The sequence below is a fragment of the Bubalus bubalis genome, chromosome 2 (assembly GCF_019923935.1).
Source record: "Bubalus bubalis isolate 160015118507 breed Murrah chromosome 2, NDDB_SH_1, whole genome shotgun sequence".
Classification (NCBI taxonomy): Eukaryota; Metazoa; Chordata; class Mammalia; order Artiodactyla; family Bovidae; genus Bubalus; species Bubalus bubalis.
This window is the reverse complement of record NC_059158.1, coordinates 15225028-15245168: the sequence shown is the minus strand read 5'-3', so window position 1 is coordinate 15245168 and position 20141 is coordinate 15225028. Positions and strand designations below refer to the sequence as shown.

Genomic DNA, 20141 nt, shown 5'->3' with positions numbered 1-20141 from the left:
TTCAAATATCACCTTCTTATTCTTTTTTTAAGAACCATCTTAATCATTCTTAAAGGTACAGCTCAGGGGCATTAAGTATATTTATATTGTTGTGCAAATAATTTATCCCTAAGCTTGGCTGTAAAGTAAGTTTTTGTTATTATCTAAGACAAAGGTTATATCACCCTGTAGAAATGACATAATTTTTATAGTTACCAAAGAAAATGCACTTTTGTAATTTTTATAAATAAAATAATCTTGTGTTTTATAAAACGTTTTGGAGAACCATGTACATTTAGCCAGTGTGAACAGCTATTCTACTTATGTTATTAAAAAATAACTACAAAAGTGGTGAATCGTTTATAATTAGCCATGTGGACGTTATCAAAGACAGTAAGCTTTACTGCAAAAAACAAAACAAAACAAAACAATCACCTCGATGATTTGCTCTAATATATTTCACATAGCTGAGACTGTGAATTACATCATATCAATACCACTTCTGAAAGCAAGTCCCAACTAAGATGAGATGAGATACTGAACAGATGAAGCTCTGTTCCAAGTCAATGTAGCCCAGACTTAGGGGACAGAAGAATTAATGAGAAAATGAGAATCTACCAGATGGTTGCTGCAGGGTCCCTCGCTGCACATCCGCCACCTCAAGCAGCGTCTATACATGCAAAGCCCCAGGGCCCCACCTGGTAGCAGCATAATTACCCTAAATGTGCACTTATGTTTCATTACACCTTGGCCGTGACTATGTGCACTGATTACAAGTATCAATCCCTTTCATTTTCATACACCTCTGCAGTTCCATAGCATTCAACTGTGAAAACCCAGCACTCTGGCTGCTTCTAACATGCGGCCCATGCTGATAAAACCGCAGAGGGTAAATTATTTGTCACTCTACAGGGTGCCAATTCAGTCTGATAAGGATGACATCATCCCCATTTTACCAATAACAATGGCACTAACAAGAACGTGTAATCAACAAACCTCAGTCCTCCACTAGCCCTGGCAGGTGCAACTCTTTTTATGCTAAAAATAAGCCAACATTAGCTTCCAGCTCAAAACTATTTCTTTTATCACAATGCTAAGCAGAAGTCGGCTTCCATAAGGCACTGCAGCTGCTGCTGCCGCCGCCGCTTCTGCAGATGCCTGCATTAATTGTATCAAGGACATACTGAAATAAGTGCTTATTCAGCACAATGGCTATTGGGGAGCAGCTGGAGGCACAAGACAAACTGTCTTGAAGAGAATGTACCAGCCCAGTGTGTAAATTACAATGATGAAGCACAAAGACAGTCTCTAAGTTTAAGGGTCTACTATAACTGCAGAACAGCATGAAAATGTAGTGTTATCAACGGAGTCTGAACCCAAGTATTCTCGAAAGAACAGACCCTTTTGGATTTCACTAAAACTACTTTCAGAAAGGGGGTGATATTGAGTACCCCTTCAACAGAGCAGAAACAGAAAAGTTGCCATTAAAAATATCAAACTGCGATACTGGTCTCCTTACAAGTCATAATATAATTCCCCTCAGGTGTGGTGTTTGCAGTGTGTATATTTCAAAGAAACAGTAATTTAATAATAACATTGTCTATTACACAGAAGCAACCTGTAACTGAAAAGGACTGACTTGTCTTTCTTCCTCATCCTCTTATTACATACTCATGCCCCCTTTATACATCAGTTTTATGTTCTTTAGTCATTTCCCTCCCACTTTCTAACCCTTACATTAGAGGGCAAAAATAAATTAATGGTGATTAAAGGCTATTTCAGGTGATAGGGTATTATGGAGCATTCAGTTGTGCCAGTTTGGGTGGGGATAGGGGAAATGGGTCCATAAAGGTACTGCTGGAGAGGAATGGAATGTGAAGCCAGAGAAGTCTAGGGCCAGATCACAGCATCCCATGATCCTTTGTCAGCCTGGTCCCCGCTTTCTAGAATGGACTGAGGATGTGAGGATGGCCACACTCCTGCACTGGTTCTGAAACTGGCCTGAAAACAAACAGTGGGCCTAAGAATCCATCAGTATATCTGATCTGACTTGTAGTTGAGATCACGACCAAGTTGCTCTATATTTATATCACACACATCACACCCATACAGGCCACACTTCAACCACTGACATGTTTTACGAACTTTCACAAAATGAGCTGTACTCCTGATAAAGAATCACACTTTTACAAAATCAGAAATGACCTCAAATCAAAATAACTAAGTTTTTCAAACTTTTCAAATATTCAATTATGTATACAGTAGCTCCTTACCATCTACAGAGCTCCAAATTCACCAAGGTTACACCATTAGTACTGGCTTTCCTTTAGGTGACATCCTGGACACAGAAAGAAGACTTAGCCATTTACAACTAAAAAATTGCAAGAGACTTACTCTACATCACATGAGACAAACGCTGAGCTCCTAGCTAAGCTCACTCATCAGATAAATGACTTGTTCTTCCACTTCAGCCTCAGAACACAGCTACTCAAATACAAATTCAAGCTTCAGAAAATTCAAACTGCTCCTCTCCACACTTTCAAAGAATCAAAAATAATTAGAAACATGAATGGTAAGTCTTGAACTCCAAAGATATGCTATGTAAGTCATTAACATATGGCAGGTATAGTTTCTTTTATTTTAGCTAAGCACACAAAGGGTATTTTACATAAATAGACTAGGATGCATTTGTAGAAACACTGCTCAGAGCACACAGAGACAATAACAACTGTACTTGTAATCAGTGTGGGGAACCAACACCTCACTGCGTCAGTAATAATTTTCATCTCTACGTAGCATTTTCTAGCACAACTGCCACGATGCTAAAATGTTATTACAGTCATATTCAAACCATTATGTCATCTGCAATCCCATAAAATAAAAATTAACAGTATGTCTTCATTCAAATGACAGACAGCTGAATTTTAAAGTTCCTAACCAATTTAATCACAATGGATACCATTCAAATGATTTCATTCACTTACCCATAACCTTACACTCTATAAAACAGCATCCCTAAGAATATTTGAGGGGTTAGAAAAGATACATTTAAAAAAGAATAAAAATAAAATTCCACTGTAAACCACAAAGCAGGATAGCCATGCTCCAGAGTCTTAATAGTTTTTTGTTTTTCTGAAAGTGTTTTTTTTCTTTGAATGTATTTGATATTTGACAGATATATAAGCTCTCAAGCATCATTTATCATGTTTATTTTTAATAGGGTTCCCTTAGAACAGCTGCCTAAGATGCTAATCTTTTCTTTTTTCTTGGGCCTTTTGTAAATATTTGAAATAGCTATTCATTAACAGTTGCACGTTTATTCAGTCCTGTTGTATGGCTTATGAACTGGAATTAGCTTTTATTTTATTTTTTCTATCTGTTGGCCAGACTAGAGAAACCCTGCTGTTTGGGTTCAATCTGTCAAGGTTCAAATTATCCTCCAACAGAGAGCTAATCAAGGGCGTCTGACCTGGTTTGCAAATAAACTAGGAACAAAAGTGGGTTTATTTTTTCTTTCTTTGGAGCACTGGTTCTCAAAAAGTAAAGCCAAACAAGAGTGGGTCACAAATGCAATTGCCTAAAATTAAAAGCAGACACAACTGGCAACTGAAGATGAACTGGATTTACTTGGCATTTCTGAGGTACCCAGTTTTCAAGCTATAAATCCATTTTTTTAAATAGAAATTGGTTTCCAAATACATTTCAAATTAAAATTCACAGTTCATTTAGTGCCAGTCTGTGGCGTGAGAAGAACATAGATTTTAGGCAATCAAGCAACTCTGATGGGTACACTAGAAACTAAGGATTGTCACAGATCCAAAGTCTCAAGTTAATAGTTACATATAGAACTAATCTTTCTGCATCATTAACATCATTTCTATATTCATTTCATGTACACTGAAATACACATTTAAACATTTTTAAATCTCCAAACTTGAAAAGAACAGGTAATTTTACAATAAGGCAGAGTTTTAAATGTACCTTAATGAACAGACTTAAATGTAGTCTATTTACTGACACACAAATGAAAATACTTTCTCCTGGTGTATTAAGGTACTCAGAACCTAAAATTTCTGTGTGGGCCTGATTTTCAGCATTCTGTTATTTTTATAGGTATCTAATCTTTTGAAAGAGTGATGACCAAAGAAGCTGAAAACCTGTGAAACGTGTTAGTGCCACCATTCAAGAACATGATGGTTGCAATTCCATGAGGGGCGTCTCTTAAAATGATCCCAACTGATGAAATGACCCCAGTTATCGTAATAGATTAAACTGCACTACAGCAACCAATGCATTTGCAATATTCTCCCTAAGAAGCAGCCTGCTACAGTGCAAAGCACACTGGCTCATCCATCAGGAAATCTCTACCTTCACATTCTTCTTCAGACCTTCAGAGGAACCTGTGCTGCAGTAAAACAGGGCCAACAAGCACCAGCAGCTATAATTCACTCAACGAACGTAAGGGTGAAGTGAAACACTAGATGTATTAGTACAAAGAACATTACTTGACACCCACTTCTTACACAGTTTTATTAACTGTCTGAACTAGATTTACAATCTTACCTATATTTATCACACACAAAAACTCAGTGTCACTAATATGAATAAAATAAAGCAAGGAAGAAAATCAGTGATGTGCAAAAATTCTATGTTGCTTGGTGGTAGAATACAATAAATACTATGCAGCATACAAAATAATTTTTCTTTGCTTAGGGATGGCAATTTGGCTTCCTGAAGTCCATGTTTAAAAATAATTAGCACTGTAGGGGCTGAATATGTGATTAGATGTCAACAGTTAGCTGAAACCCAACTTGAGAAATAAGCTGTCTTCCCTAAAATACACTGATCCAAGTTTCCATTTACTTTTCCTTTGATATGAATTATTCTGAACAAGTCAGTCATTTCTAAGTAGCAACTTTTATTTTATCAAATTCTGTATTTTAGTGAAGAAAAATATATATTTGTTTCATAACCTGCTATCATGTCATACTTAAAAATCACAAATTGTTTCTTCTAGATGTCCCAAGATTCACTACAGAAAATGTAGAATGTAAGCAGGATTTCACTATCACATATCCCCACTTACTAGGTACTTGACAAATGTTTGTTAAATAAACAAATAATAATAATTAAGATTAAATCCAACACTAATCTTGGCAAAGGTGCTTAAAAAATGAAACAACATACATTTCCCTGTATGTACTCATTTCAAATCAAGAACTATTCAGCAAAATGACAGTCAATCAGAGCAAAAAAATTTACAGATTTTCAAAATTCAAAGGGAGAAGTATATTTTCATGTGATTACAATATTTATGAATTTATAAAAAGCACATACTATTTGAACATTTAGGTGCAGAAATAATCCTGCTGGAAATATTCAAATAGAGAGCTAATACAGTTAGAGAAATTATTTTTAAAATCTTTATTCAATTATTCTCCACTTAACATAGTCCCAGGCTTCTCCTACTCACCTCCCCTTATTATTATTATTATTATTTTTTTACTAAAACTAATTACACAGTGAATTATATCTGAAAGTCAGTAAAACTGTAAATGAAGGTCAGACCACTGCATATAAATTATTTCTAGTTTAAAAAATAAAGCACAGATGTAGCCGGAGTGAACAAATATAGATATAAAAGCAGAAATGAATTCACTTCTACGTAATATGTAGCAACCCAATCTTTCAAAGAAAACAGATATTATCTTTTTAAAAACAAGCTTTCTTCAACATTTCCTACCTAGAACATTAAATCTGCCTCAAATATTTTAATTTTCTACTATTCGTTTATATGATATAGTATGGGTGTACATAAATATTCACAAAAAGAAACAGTCTGAACTGTGCCCAATCCCCATTATCCTCCCCAAATTATTCACATCTGTGAACAATCCACTCTTCTCTCATTCCCAAGCAAGGACACTAGCTGACTATTCCTTCAAACTCCAGGATTCACAGCCAGATATTGAGAAGGTTTATTCTCCGAACATTTACTATTTCCGATTAGTAAAATGGAAGATGAAGTTCCCAGTTCAGTTATGAGAATCATAAGGGCATGCATCAAAAGACATTTATTGAACATTAATCGTGATATCAAGAAAAGTGAGACCCAAGCAGTTCTTCTCAGAGAGATCACAGAGGAGGCAAAGTAGAAAAATATAAATATTTAAACAGATCACTTTAACTACACCTGGCAAGTGCTATCACAGACGTATGAAGAAAAAATTCTGAGTGAGTGAAGAACAAATTATGAATGGTGAAAGATGATGGCTGAAGAGGGGATTCCGAACTTAAATATGAAAGGTCATGAGGACCAGCAGTATCAGTATCAATAGAGAACTTAAAATGCAAATTCTCAGGCCCCACTCAAGACCCATCGGAAGCAGAATTTGCATGCTAACAAAATCTCCAGATAATCTATCTGGCCTTTAAAGTGTGAGAAGCACATCTACCAGCCAATGTTTCCTCTTAACCTACCAGGCTCCTCAGTCCCTGGGATTTTCCAGGCATGAATACTGGAGTGGGTTGCCATTTCCTTCTCCAGTGGATCTTCCTGACCCAGGGATCGAACCCGGGTCTCCCGCTTTGTAGGCAGACACTTTACTGTCTGAGCTACCAGGGAAGCTCAAAAAATAGCCAGGCTAGGGCATGTGCCTATATGTACTAATACACACAGGACAGATTTAGAAAGAAAAATAAAATGGCAACAATCTTTTCTCTTTTCTGTTCCCCTTCCTCCTCCTTGTCCTTTTACTAAAATCATTAAGAACAAACACAATAATAATAAGCACCCATTTATTAGAAGGGGAAAAAGTGGAAGCAGTGGACAGATTTTATTTTCTTGGATTCCAAAATCAATGCAGACAGTGACTGTAGCCACGAGATTGAGAGACTTCTTTGGAAGGAAGGGAATGACAAACATAGAGAGCATATTAAGCAGCAAAGACATCACTTTGCCGACAAAAGTCCATGTAGTCAAAGCTATGTTAGTTATGTATAGATGTGAGAGCTGGACCATAAAGAAGGCTGAGCATCGAAGAACTGATACTTTCGAATTGTGCTGGAGAAGACTCAAAAGTCCCTTGGACAACAAGAAGCTCAAATCGTCAATCCTAAAGGAAATCAACCCTGAGTATTCACTTGAAGGACTGATGCTGAAGTTGAAGTTCCAGTACTTTGGTCACCTGAGCGAAGAGCTGACTCATTGGAAAAGACCCTGATGCTAGGAAAGACTGAAATCAGAAGGAGAAGGGGACGACAGAGGATGAGATAGTTGGATGGCGTCACTGACTCAATGGATATGAGTTTGAGCAAGCTCTGGGAGTTGGTGATGGACAGGGAACCTGGCGTGCTGCCATCCATGGGGTCGCAAGGAGTCGAACATGACTTAGTGACTGAACAAAAACAACAGTTTTTAAGTATTCTCAAAGTATCATAGATTTAGTATTACAGCATCTTGCTTAAAATCCATGCTGATTATCTAATGAGTATGCTTTATTTCTACTGTTCAGATGAAAAAACTGAACCTGAGAGAGAACAAACACCTTTCTTAAGGTCACAGAATTTAACCTTTCTGTTCATAACCCAAATGCAATCCTGAATCCATTTGGCTAAAATGAACAGGTACTGTAAATATAATGATAGCATTATGACATTTTAATTTAAAATACATTTTTTAAATAGCTAACACAATATACTTAATGCTGCAAAACAACTATACAAAAAGTTAGTGGCATAAAACAATAATTTAGTATCGCTCATAGTTCTGCAATGTGGATTGGGTTTTGTTTTTTTTTGACCAGTGTGATAGTGGGAGCATTAAAGATGGCTTCCTCATTCACATCTAGAGTCTCAGCTGGTACATCTGTGGGCTGACTATGTCCATGCAATAACTGCAGTAGGTTAGCTGGACCACTTTCAAGGAGACTCAGGGATCCAAGCAACATTCCATAAGAACAAGCCCCAGTATACAAGTGTTTATAAAACTGCTTGCATCAGGCTTTCTCATGCTCCAACGGCCAAAGCAAGACACATGCCAAGCAGACGGCCAATGTAGAAGGGCCCTGTCTACACAAAGCATGACTACCAGGGGAGTGAGTCAGTGGTGGCCACTGAGTAGTCGATTTTTCACTGTTCATCCACATGATATTTAGAGAGAAGAAAACAGGGATTATGATTCGCTGGGTTTGTTAAATCTTAGATTCTAAAATGCATTTATAAAATATGTAATTAATTATGAAACAAAATCAACTAAGTTTATGGGACTTCTTTGGTGGTCCAGTGGTTAGGACTCCATGTGTTCACTACAGGGAGCACAGGTTAGTTCCCTAGTGAGAGAACTAAGATCCCACATGTCACGCAGCACAGCCTAAACAAAAAAATAAAAAGCCTAAGCTTAAATATTTCAAACAGTTTATAATGCCAAAAGTAGGTTTTGTCCATTGCACACATTGCCTTTAAACCCTGAATTAAGTTCATCACTCTGCAAGTGGCAAGCAAGCAATATGGCCCATGCTAACTAATTAGGACTTCCATCTATTTATTCTCCAGGCACTTGGATTTTATCTTCTGTCTTTTTGGTTTCAGACTCTAGTTTTAATCTCTATTCAGATCTCTGTTTTGATGCCTTTCCAGGCTACTTTTTTTGAGTTCGACCGTATTTCTGGGCTCTAATCATGCCACATCAAATGTGCACACGAGCACACACACATTCTCTATCAGCCTGACTCATGAAACACTGCTAGTGTCCCACACCCACCACAAAAGCCTGTCACTTCACATCCATTGACAAAGGTATTTAGAGAAATGCAAGACCTATTTCCCAATAAGATGAACATGTAGAAGACCATTTGTGTAGCTTATGTTGTTTATGCTGATATTCTTGACATAAACAGTACATTACTTCATCCCTTCAATATTCTGATCAAATAACTTGGTGTATTTAATCAAGAAAATTCTCTAGACAAGTTTCTGGAAGTGTTTCCCACAACACCTTCATCTGGGTCATTAGAAGCGATTCATTTGAAATTGTACATTCCTGGGCCTACGGCAGACCTACTGAATCGCAAATCTGGCCGGATTTGTTCAAGCTTGTTCAAACTCATGTCCATCAAGTCGGTGATGCCATCCAACCATCTCGTCCTGTCGTCCCCTTCTCCTCCCGCTTTCAATCTTTCCCAGCATCAGGGTCTTTTCCAATGAGTCGGTTCAACCCATCATGTGGCCAAAGTATTAGAGTTTCAGCTTCAGCATCAGTTTTTCCAATGAACATTCAGGACTGATTTCCTTTAGGATTGACTGGTTGGATCTCCTTGCAGTCCAAGCGACTCTCAAGAGTCTTCTCCAACACCACAGTTCAAAAACATCAATTCTTTAGCACTTAAATTTCTTTATAGTCCAACTCTCACATCCATACATGACTACTGGAAAAACCATAGCTTTGACTAGACAGACCTTTGTTGGCAAAGTAATGTCTCTGCTTTTTAATATGCTGTCTAGGTTGGTCATAGCTTTTCTTCCAAGGAGCAAGTGTCTTTTAATTTCATGGCTACAGTCACCATCTGCAGTCATTTTGAAGCCCAAGAAAAAAACCTCTCAATGTTTCCATTTTTCCCCATCTATCTTCCATGAAGTGATGGGACCAGACACCATGATCTTCATTTTTTTAATGTTGAGTTTTAAGCCAGCTTTTTCACTTGCCTCTTTCACTTTCATCAAGAGGCTCTTTAGTTCTTCTTCGCTTTCTGCCATAAGGGTGGTATCTGGCCTGATACTTGCATTTTAAACATACACCTCCAACGTCCACAAGTTAGTCTCAGAGACAGGAAAGTTTAAGAACAACTTCACTACCTCACCATCATTCACCTTCCTTACCTAGAATTCCGCAATACAAAAGGATCTATGTGTTATATATGATCATCGATGGTGTGATCACTCACCTGGAGCCAGACATCCTGGAATGTGAAGTCAAGTGGGCCTTAGGAAGAATCACTATGAACAAAGCTAGTGGAGGTGATGGAATTCCAGTTGAGCATTTCAAATCCTAAAAGATGATGCTGTGAAAGTCCTGCACTCAATATGTCAGCAAGTCTGGAAAACTCAGCAGTGGCCACAGGACTGGAAAAAGTCAGTTTTGACTCCAATCCCAAAGAAAGGCAATGCCAAAGAATGCTCAAACTACCGCACAATTGCACTCATCTCACATACTAGTAAAGTAATGCTCAAAATTCTCCAAGCCAGGCTTCAGTAGTACGTGAACCACGAACTTCGAGATGTTCAAGCTCATTTTAGAAAAGGCAGAGGAACCAGAGATCAAATTGCCAACATCTGCTAGATCATTGAAAAAGCAAGCGAGTTTCAAAAACATCTATTTCTGGTTTATTGACTATGTCAAAGACTTTGACTGTGTGGATCACAATAAACTGTGGAAAATTCTGAAAAGATGGGAATACCAGGCCACCTGACCTGCCTCTTGAGAAACCCACATGCAGGTTAGGAAGCACAGTTACAATGTGACATGGAACAACAGACTGGTTCCAAATACGAAAAGGAGTACGTCAAGGCTGTATATTGTCACCCTGCTTATTTAACTTATATGCAGAGTACATCATGAGAAATGCTGAGCTGGAAGAAGCACAAGTTGGAATCAAGATTGCCAGAAGAAATATCAATAAATTCAGATATGCAGATGACACCACCCTTATGGCAGAAAGTGGAGAACTAAAGAGCCTGTTGATGAAAGGGAAAGAGGAGAGTGAAAAAGTTGGCTTAAAGCTCAACACTCAGAAAAGTAAGATTATGGCATCCGGTCCCATCACTTCGTGGCAAATGGATGGGGAAACAGTGGAAACAGTGGCTGACTTTATTTTGGGGGGTCCAAAATCACTGCAGATGGTGACCACAACCATGAAATTAAAAGATGCTTGCTCCTTGGAAGAAAAGTTATGACCAACCTCGACAGCATATTAAAAAGAAGAGACATTACTTTGTCACCAAAGGTCCATCCAGTCAAGGCTATGGTTTTTCCAGTAGTCATGTATGGATGTGAGAGTTGGACTATAAAGAAAGCTGAGTGCTGAAGAATTGATGCTTTTGAACTGTGGTGTTGGAGAAGACTCTTGAGAGTCCCTTGGACTGCAAGGAGATCCAACCAGCCCACCCTAAGGGAGATCATTCCTGGGTGTTCATTAGAAGGACTGATGTTGAAGCTGAAACTCGAATACTTTGGCCACCTGATGTGAAGAGCTGACTCATTGGAAAAGACCCTGATGCTGGGAAAGATTGAGGGCAGGAGGAGAGGGAACGACATAGGATGAGACGGCTGGATGGCATCACTGACTCGATGGACGTGAGTCTGAGTGAACTCCGGGAGTTGGTGATGGACAGGGAGGCCTGGCCTGCTGTGGTTCATGGGGTTGCAAAGAGTCGGACACGACTGAGCAACTGCACTGAATTGATGATCATCGAATTATTTTATTTATCCCTTCCCTTTTTCATTCAATTCATTCTTTTATCAGATCTTTCTCATTCTGTTCCAATTATATTTTTACTGGTTAAATCCTCTTACTGCCATCTTTTTCTTTTGACAAGACCAGAAATGAACTAAAGGGCATAGTTTTTAAAGTCAGCAGTCTAAATCAAACTTTTCTTTCTTATATTACAAATAACAAGGAACTTACCAAGAGAAATAAAAACCATAACTGAGAGCAATAAATAAGAAGAAATACAGAAATTTATAACCTCTGCTGAACCGCCAAGGTCCCACTAACAAACATTTTTTTCACGCAGAAAATTGTGCTTGCTGTACCTGACACTGTGCAAGTATGTTTACTGCAATTTAATATCCACACAAGCAGGAGAAGAAATTTAATAATTTTTCAGCTGGAATGAATTGACAGCCAGTGTTAGAAAACTGCAGACTCTGCAGAATCAATAAAAGCTGCTGGCATCACAAAATAGTACTTTTGCCCAGAAAACATCTCACAAAGGTCAGGTTTACAAACCACCAGGTAGCAGTATCACTTTCACATCTTTCCAGGGCTATTAAAATTCCATTAAAAAAACCTTCCAAAACTAACTTGCAGCCTTTAAAGTTCACCAGAATGATCCCAGAGACAGATTACCTTCAGTTCAAACTTCCGAAAGCAAACCCTCAGTTAACTTTGGTCCCCCTGTCACCACAAATTGTTTGCTGTATTCTGTTTCGCAGAAGAGAAATGTCAAAGCAAATGTTTATTAATAACTAGAAACATGGGACCTACATGGATATATTCACTTGGTAAAATGACAGGTACTGTTAACTACCAGAAGATACTTTCCAAAAGTAAATTAATTCTCTTCTGCAAATCTTAGAAAGCCACTGCCACCAAATGTCTGGTGTCAAAAATCAAGCCTGTGTTATGAGACACAGTATTCAATTGTGACGGAAGAGCGGCTGAAACTAAGCAATATCCCTTGCCCACTTTAGAAATGTAGCTTTTCCAGGCTATATTTTCATTGCAGGTTCCAAGTCGCATATGGAATTTCATCGAGCATAATCAATTCAGGATAGCCACCGATTCAACATTTACTGAGCACCTACTAAACCCAAATATGGACTGTCACCCAGGCCCGACCCGACCCGACACCCTCCTGGCTCAGTCTTCCAGTGATCTGAAACCCAGATGGAAGCAGAGTGGAAACACATGTTGCTGAGGACTAAGAGCCTACCTCTGAGCAGATGCTCGGCAAGAGTCTTCATTAAGTACTACAGGTTTCCTCCAAAGGTCATCAACGTTATCCTTTGCTTACTTGATCTCAAAAGCAGACGGATTTGCCCTCAATCAAAACAGAATATGGGCACCTTAGGACCCTGACAGAGAGCAAACCCTACTCAAACCAGATGCCTGGTGGAAAGAATTGGGTTTCTAGTGGTAAATGGGCAGGCTATTTGTTCCTCTGAATCAGTGGTCTCCATATTTTAGAACATCACTCTCCTGAATGAATTAAAAAAAAGGTTTAATGAATCCCAATGGAGATGTATTTACTAATTATACTCAAGCACAACTGTGCTATTATATACAATATAAAACATATACCAAGAAAGCTTTTAAGGAAGAGAAAATACAAATCAATACAAATCCTTGTATCTTCTTCCTGTACTCTGATGTATCATCTCGCAAAACAACCTTGGGTGTGCAAACCCTAAGCTATTAGCCTCTACAGCAGGATTCCTTTGTAGTACCCAAGGACCATGGGAGTGGAGCCAGATCACTAGCAAGTCCCAAACACTTGGAACGCATTCTCTTAGGCTCCCAAGAAATCCTGTCAGAGTGTTATGCTTTACAGGGCATGGCTGCAAGTTCTAACAAGGAATGCCAAAACATACAACTGTAAGAAACTCGGTATGTGGATCTGAGTGTTAAGGGGCTGCTGTTGAGACCTAATGCATCTTTCCCATTCCCTACAAGAGATTACAAGTGAAAATTTTCTCTCAAATCTAATGCCAAGCTGGTTTTTTTATTCTTACAGAAAATAAGCTTTTAAGACAAGTTCAGAGTCGAAACAGCATATGTGACTATGGCCTACTTTCCCAAGTTCCAATTCCACACCAAGTCTTGACTTTTCCCATCTGTTTTGCAAAGGTCTTATGTTATATATAATTTTTCGTAACTAATTGCATACTTGTAGGTTGTTTTGTAGAACAAAACAGAGTGAAAAAGGTAAAACTCACCAGTAACAGTGGGGGATTGATTACACTCTAGTTTTCCTAGGGACAGACTTAAAACGATATTCCCAGAAGCTCCAAATTTTCTGTACTTTTGGGTTATATGTACTCTGATCTATGAAAGCTTACAGAATTATAAACAGATGCCATTTTGCAAAACAGCCCTGGAACTGCATCTTTCTTTCCCACAGCAGGGACAAGCAAACCTCACCACTGGTCTCCCTATCTTACTGGCAGAAGTAATCAAAGGCTGATTATAATAATGTATTGTTATCACCACATTTCTAAAGCACATACCTATCAGTAGAACTAGGAACTGTTTCTAATCAATGTTCAATAAATATTTGTTGAATGAATGTCAAAACAACCACCATACAGTTCCAATAGTTACTGTGCTTTCTTCCGTCTACCTCCAGCATAAAACAAACTTTAAGATTCAGAATGGCAAAAAAAAAAAAAAAAAAAATAAGGTTCAGAATGGCAAGTAGAGTTTATCTAGAATACTAAGCGGTGGAGAATAGCACTCAGTATAGAGGGGATTCTGAGGGGAAAGCTTGGCTGATCACTGAAGGATGCCTGGAGCTAGAAAGGTGGGGGAGGAGCACAAGGGCCATCAATTTGCTGACACCACCCGGACAGATCATGGATCAAAATCCAAAGTTAAAAAAGCTCAATGTTTTTTGCCATCTGAACACTGTCTTTCCTGGCTCAGTGTACTTTAATTTTCATTAGTCCAACTGGCTACTCTGTCCCCCTGAATTAGGAGAAGCTCCTTGGAGACAAGTCTTTTCCATCTTTCTGATTTCCACAGAGCCCAGGAAACACTTGTAAAATGCCAGCTGACCCTTCTGTGATACCTAGTGAAAACAAAAATCATTGAGCCTCTTCACATAAGAAAGCACCATTAGGGGATTCTGAAACCAGCCATTAACCAGCAGAGTGGTATCTACAAATGAACAGTACTATGGGAGAAGGAAATGGCAACCCACTCCAGTATTCTTGCCTGGAAAATCCCATGGACAGAGGAGCCTGGAAGGCTACAAGTCCATGGAGTCTCAAGGAGTCAGACAGGACTGAGCGACTTCACTTTCTCTTTTCATTCTGCCCCACCAGCCTCCCTAGCCTGGCTCATTCTTTACTAATCAACCAGGGTTTCCTCCTCACAGTCCCTCTCAGTAGAGATTGAGAGGGTCAGTTCACTTAGTAACTTCAACCAAAAAATCATCTAAATTAGTGGATCTCAATTCAAGTTCTCAACTCTCGCTTATACGTTAGAACCATCTATATTTTAGAAAATGCAGGGTCTCCCAATCCACAGAAATGATGATGCAGTTGTCAGCAAGGGGACACAGACATCAGTGTGGTTTTGGTTTTATAAAATTTCCAACTGACTAAAATGAACAGCCAGACTGATAATGTTAATCGATGCCAGAGGAACATTAGTTCCTAAAGACTACATCCTTCTCTTATGAATTTATGTGTATTGGCTAGCATATGAGAGACCATAAGACAGTTCTCAATAATATCTTATTTAAGTTACCTTTCCCCAAAGTTGAACACTAAACCCTTATTTGAACACAGCCACACCCACTCATTCATGTCTATAGGTAGCTGATTTTATGCTACAAGGACAAAAATGAACAGATGGGACAGAGACCTTGTAGCCCATAGAGCCTAAAACATTTATGATGTGGCCCTTTAAGAAAACATCTGCCAGCCCTGGACTGGTGGATTTAAGGAATAGAGCAGAGAAACATTAATCAATACCAGCCAGTTCAGGCTGAATCCTAAATGTTCTGAGGAAAGAAAGGGCTCAGCAGCAAAGGACTCATATTAAACAGGGCCCCACCTCTTACCTTCAATCCTGGCAGTTCTGCTTTTACTTTTCAAATTTCATTTGAAAAAAAAAAGAGTTGCTTTATTGATAAGAAAACTTTATTGCTAAGAACACCACTGACTTAGAAACTCAAAGGTCTGAAGAGGCAAGAACCAAGTCAGTTATACTCCGGTCTGCTGTAGATAACCTTTACTAACATTCTCTGACACCAAAGTAATTAATCTCAGCTTATTTAAACCGAATATCTGACAAACAGCTATTTAGGTATCAGATCCTCCTATCAAGTTATACATATTACGTACATTTATTTAGCTCTGCCATAAAAATTTCTTTTAAAAGTTACAGTTTAATGTTATATTGGGGGGGTTTGTAACAGTCAACAGAAGAAAAGGCCATGGAGAGACTGTCTTGAAATTCTATACATCACCATGCTAAATCACTCAAGTCATGTCTGACTCTTTGTGACCCCATGGACTGTAGCCCAACAGGCTCTTCTGTCCAAGAGATTTGCCAGGCAAGAATACTAGAGCGGGTTGCCATTTCCTTCTCCATACATTACAGGCATTTCTATTATATTTGTCAATGTCTCTTAGAAAAGGATGTAAGCAAATAACTCTTCTTAGTATTTACAGTCTACAGACATGTGGATTTGTCATTAAAAACTAATTATCAAATTATATAAATCACCCTAACTCCCTATTCTTTGGGAGAGCCAAGATTCACGAGTTGGTAAAATTATCTTTCCTCTTTTGAAACTCAATACAGTATTTCAGATAGCCTTTATTTTGTTATGGTCTATTACATATAATCCTTTAATGTAAGCTGCCTAAAATCCTTTGGTGGAAGTTGACAATGTATAAAAAATATATATATTAATGTTATTAATCCTACGGAAGAAATAGATTTCTCAGTTTGAACACAGCACAAATGAAAAGATAAAAGAATAAAAGAGACATTTAAACAACTGCCATATAAATTAATAGGATGCAATTATTGGTCTCTTTTTCATCTTAGATGAAAATCAATATTCAGTATTAATTACTAAAGGTTATAAGTCAAATGCAACTTCATGTAAACCATACAACTCAACAATTTCAAGTTTATATACCAGAAAATCAAATATTGCTCATATCCTCTCTTATCCAAAAGGCCAGGAAGTAATGTTTTCCAGCTGCATTGCATAATTAATCTCATACACACTAGACAGTGTCTTTGCAAGTCTTGAAATAAAACTGAATTCATCAAATTCCAACATAAATCTCTAAATCACTAAGCATCAAGAAATTTTCTCCTTGCTCTGAATATTTCATCTTAATTTATTCACCTTTCCATAACCGGTTTATGCCACTTATCTTGTGTGTGTGTGTGTGTGTGTGGGGGGGGGGGGTGTTCAGATTTATGAGGAAGGGAAAAAAAGTAACAACACAGAAATGAGATCTAGAAAAGCACACGAGAGCTATGAAAACAGCCCATCCATCATCTCTGCATTTTGATTCCAGAGACAGCAGAGAAAGGTGCTGTTTCCACACCACTCACCCAGCACACTTAAAAAGGTTTGCTCCATCACTTATACAACTGAAACTGATTGATTAGCTGCTGGAGAAAAATCAATATAAATATCCTAGAAAACACTAGCTTGTAAATTCATTCTGGCCCCAACAAAGTCCTGGTCATTGCTTGACGTGTTTTTCTAGATATCTAAAATGCAACTATGTCAAACCCCAGTCCCCAAAGACTATGTCATGGCTAGGAAGTTTTAAAACCTAAAGCTCAGCACAGGTGAAGTGAGGGTGGGAGGTTTCCCAGAGGTCTATTAGAACAAAGAGATGATACCCAGAAATTAACCTGGTAAATATCACACTCATATGCAGAACTGCCACGAAAATGAAAAACACATGAGAAGGTTAAAACAGTCAATGAAAATGTAAAAAAAAAAAAAAAAAAAAAGCTAGGAAACTAACAAAATATAAACTATATATATTTTTCATAAAAGGTAAACTAAAGTTTCTATTAAAAATATAAAGTTTGTTTAATGATATCCATTCAAAAGTTAATGGGCTCCTTTTCTCATTCTTGGCAGCTGAATGTATAGTCAGTATATTTTTAGTACTTTAGGAAGCCACTTTATATTCAGAATGATTTCATGATTATTTCAGAATCTCTTCTGAATGCTCCCTTGCCTATGGGCTAGCACTAGTCTCTTCACTCATTAGATGTCTAAGAAATAAATGTTTATGAATATAAAATGTTCCATGAATATGCTATTCAGAAAGAAATTGTTACCTTATTGTATAGTCTATCACATGACAGGCAACCAGGGATATACTCCCTATCCTACAATTGGTATAGAGATTTTTTTAAAAACATTTTGTATTTGTGACACATAGTCATTTAAAAATTTAAGAAAAAGTAAGAAAAGGAATGCAATTTTCAGTTGGGAAATTTAACTTGCATTGACCTAACAGCTTTAAACACTAAAATTTAGCAACAGCATATTTAGACTTTTCTTCTTAAAATTCTCAAAGAACCATGTTTATTACTGATTATGGGAAAATTTAATAATGGTATAATGTAGAATTTAAGGGGCTCTGATCCTCTAAATACTCCTAGTTTCTTAATTATTAAAGAATGAGATACACAAGAATCACCAAAGAAGAAAAACAGGCTATTTCTACTATTACATTTAACTTCATAAATTATACTTTGCAATTTAAAAACTCAGAGCAATTTTAAAACTTATAGGAACTCTACACAACCATTATGATACCAAGGTTTGCTGCAGAACAAAAGACAATGCTGCTAACTCAATGTCTTTAAAATGTGAGCTTATAGATTGCTATTTCCTATTGTGAAATTATAAGGCCATCCTTAACATGATTTTGCATTTGTCAAACTGAGAAAACAAAAGGTGACTGTCATACTCAATAGTTCCTATCTGTAAAGACATTCTTCATAAAATATATTTTAGAAGTAAAAGAAAATGTCTCATGTTTCTAATCATTAATGTTACAGATATTACAATATTCTCACTCAAAACTGGACTTCTCAAAAAAAATTAGACTTCTCTTCTTCGATTTATTTTAAATTCCTCCAGTTTAAGACACATGCCTTCTTTATGATAAGGGCAGAACCAATGACTTCATGTAAGTTATCTCAAATTCAAACAACAAGCAACACTACATGTCACACTAATGAGAAAACCATGATTTGTATACATCAAGTACCTTTGTCAGATCATGTGGCTGGAACCCAGCAGAGCACTGCTGTGAACTCAAACTCTCCTATGGCAAAGAGTATCAGATACTCACAACTTAAAATTCCCTAAACACACTGGCTTACCTAGAAAGTTAAGACCTCAGTATTTTAGTAACAGTTCCACGTATCAACCCAATGAGCCCATCAGTCCAAAAATTAGCCTTCAATCAACAAGACAATAGAAAAACATTGCAGTGCACACATTTCATGGTGGGGGGACTAACCAAGCACATATGTATCTATTGATGATGATGAAAGTAATATTAAATAAATCTCTTTTAATACTTTCTCTAGAAATAGCCACTAAGTCATTGTTAAGCTCTGATATATTCTCTAAGTCACTCATTTTAATCAGCAAACCCACTTGTAATTTGTATGCCTTCTAAATCAGAGTTAGTGGATAGATCATATATCTATGATCACAGTCCTAATATCTCTGTTATCCAATAGATCTAGGGGAAAACAAACACCAAGTAAGAGTGCCAGCAAAGGATTACTTTTCAAACAAAGTAGGCTTCTGTACAAATTCATTCCCTTTCTAAAGTATCCTTAACGTAACCATATTGCAGAAAAGACAACCACTCAGACTTCTCTGATTAGCCAATTCACCTGGTTCTGAAACAGAACAACGACAAGAGTCACTGCGTTTCTATTTATTCCTTTCAGTACAAGTTGAATGTGAACAGAAGAGGGGACTCTGCTAAGAATATAAAGTTAGAAAAAAAAAATTGTCCAGAAGTGTTGAATTAATCAAGAGTATTTTTCTCTTTGTTTTAAAGAGCAGTTCAAATTCATGCTGATAAAAGCCTCTCACTAAATACGTGAGTTTGTAAAACATACTTTCTGAGATTCAGGGTGTGAAGTACTGGAAGTAGCACTCTAAGTTACTTGCTAAAAGCAAAAGCACATCGCCAATAAGTATTAACCCACAAGACTATGAGACAATAGATTACCTCATGTTGGTTATAAAAACATACCAATGTTACACACACATACAATAAACAAAGACAAAAGAGGAAATTTATGGTCATGTGTCAACACAATTGTGATTCATGTTACAAATGTCTTACTATATGCTGAGAGATATTGAGGCAATCACATTTTCCAGCAAGTGATGAATCCAAAGTAGCTGGCCACCCACACAAAGAATTACTCTCTTTAGGACTCTATACCATTACCAATCTTCACAGCTCCAACAGTCCTATGGATGAGTGGGGGTTATCTTTACTTGCTCAAAGTAAAATTTACCTTCTCTTTCCAAGATTCTTGATAATCTTTATTAGTTCTGTTTTCTAAATGGCCCAAACAGTAACAAAGAGGCAGAAATCTTTAAAAAATATTTCTCTCAGTCCACAAAAGTCT

At 37.5% G+C, this 20141-nt stretch overlaps 1 protein-coding gene across 11 annotated transcripts in view; it reads right to left on the bottom strand.

The window, feature by feature from the left end:
* The window catches only part of CDKAL1 (CDK5 regulatory subunit associated protein 1 like 1), a 617913-nt gene that overhangs the window by 313599 nt on the left and 284173 nt on the right, over positions 1-20141 (bottom strand). The window lies entirely within an intron of this gene.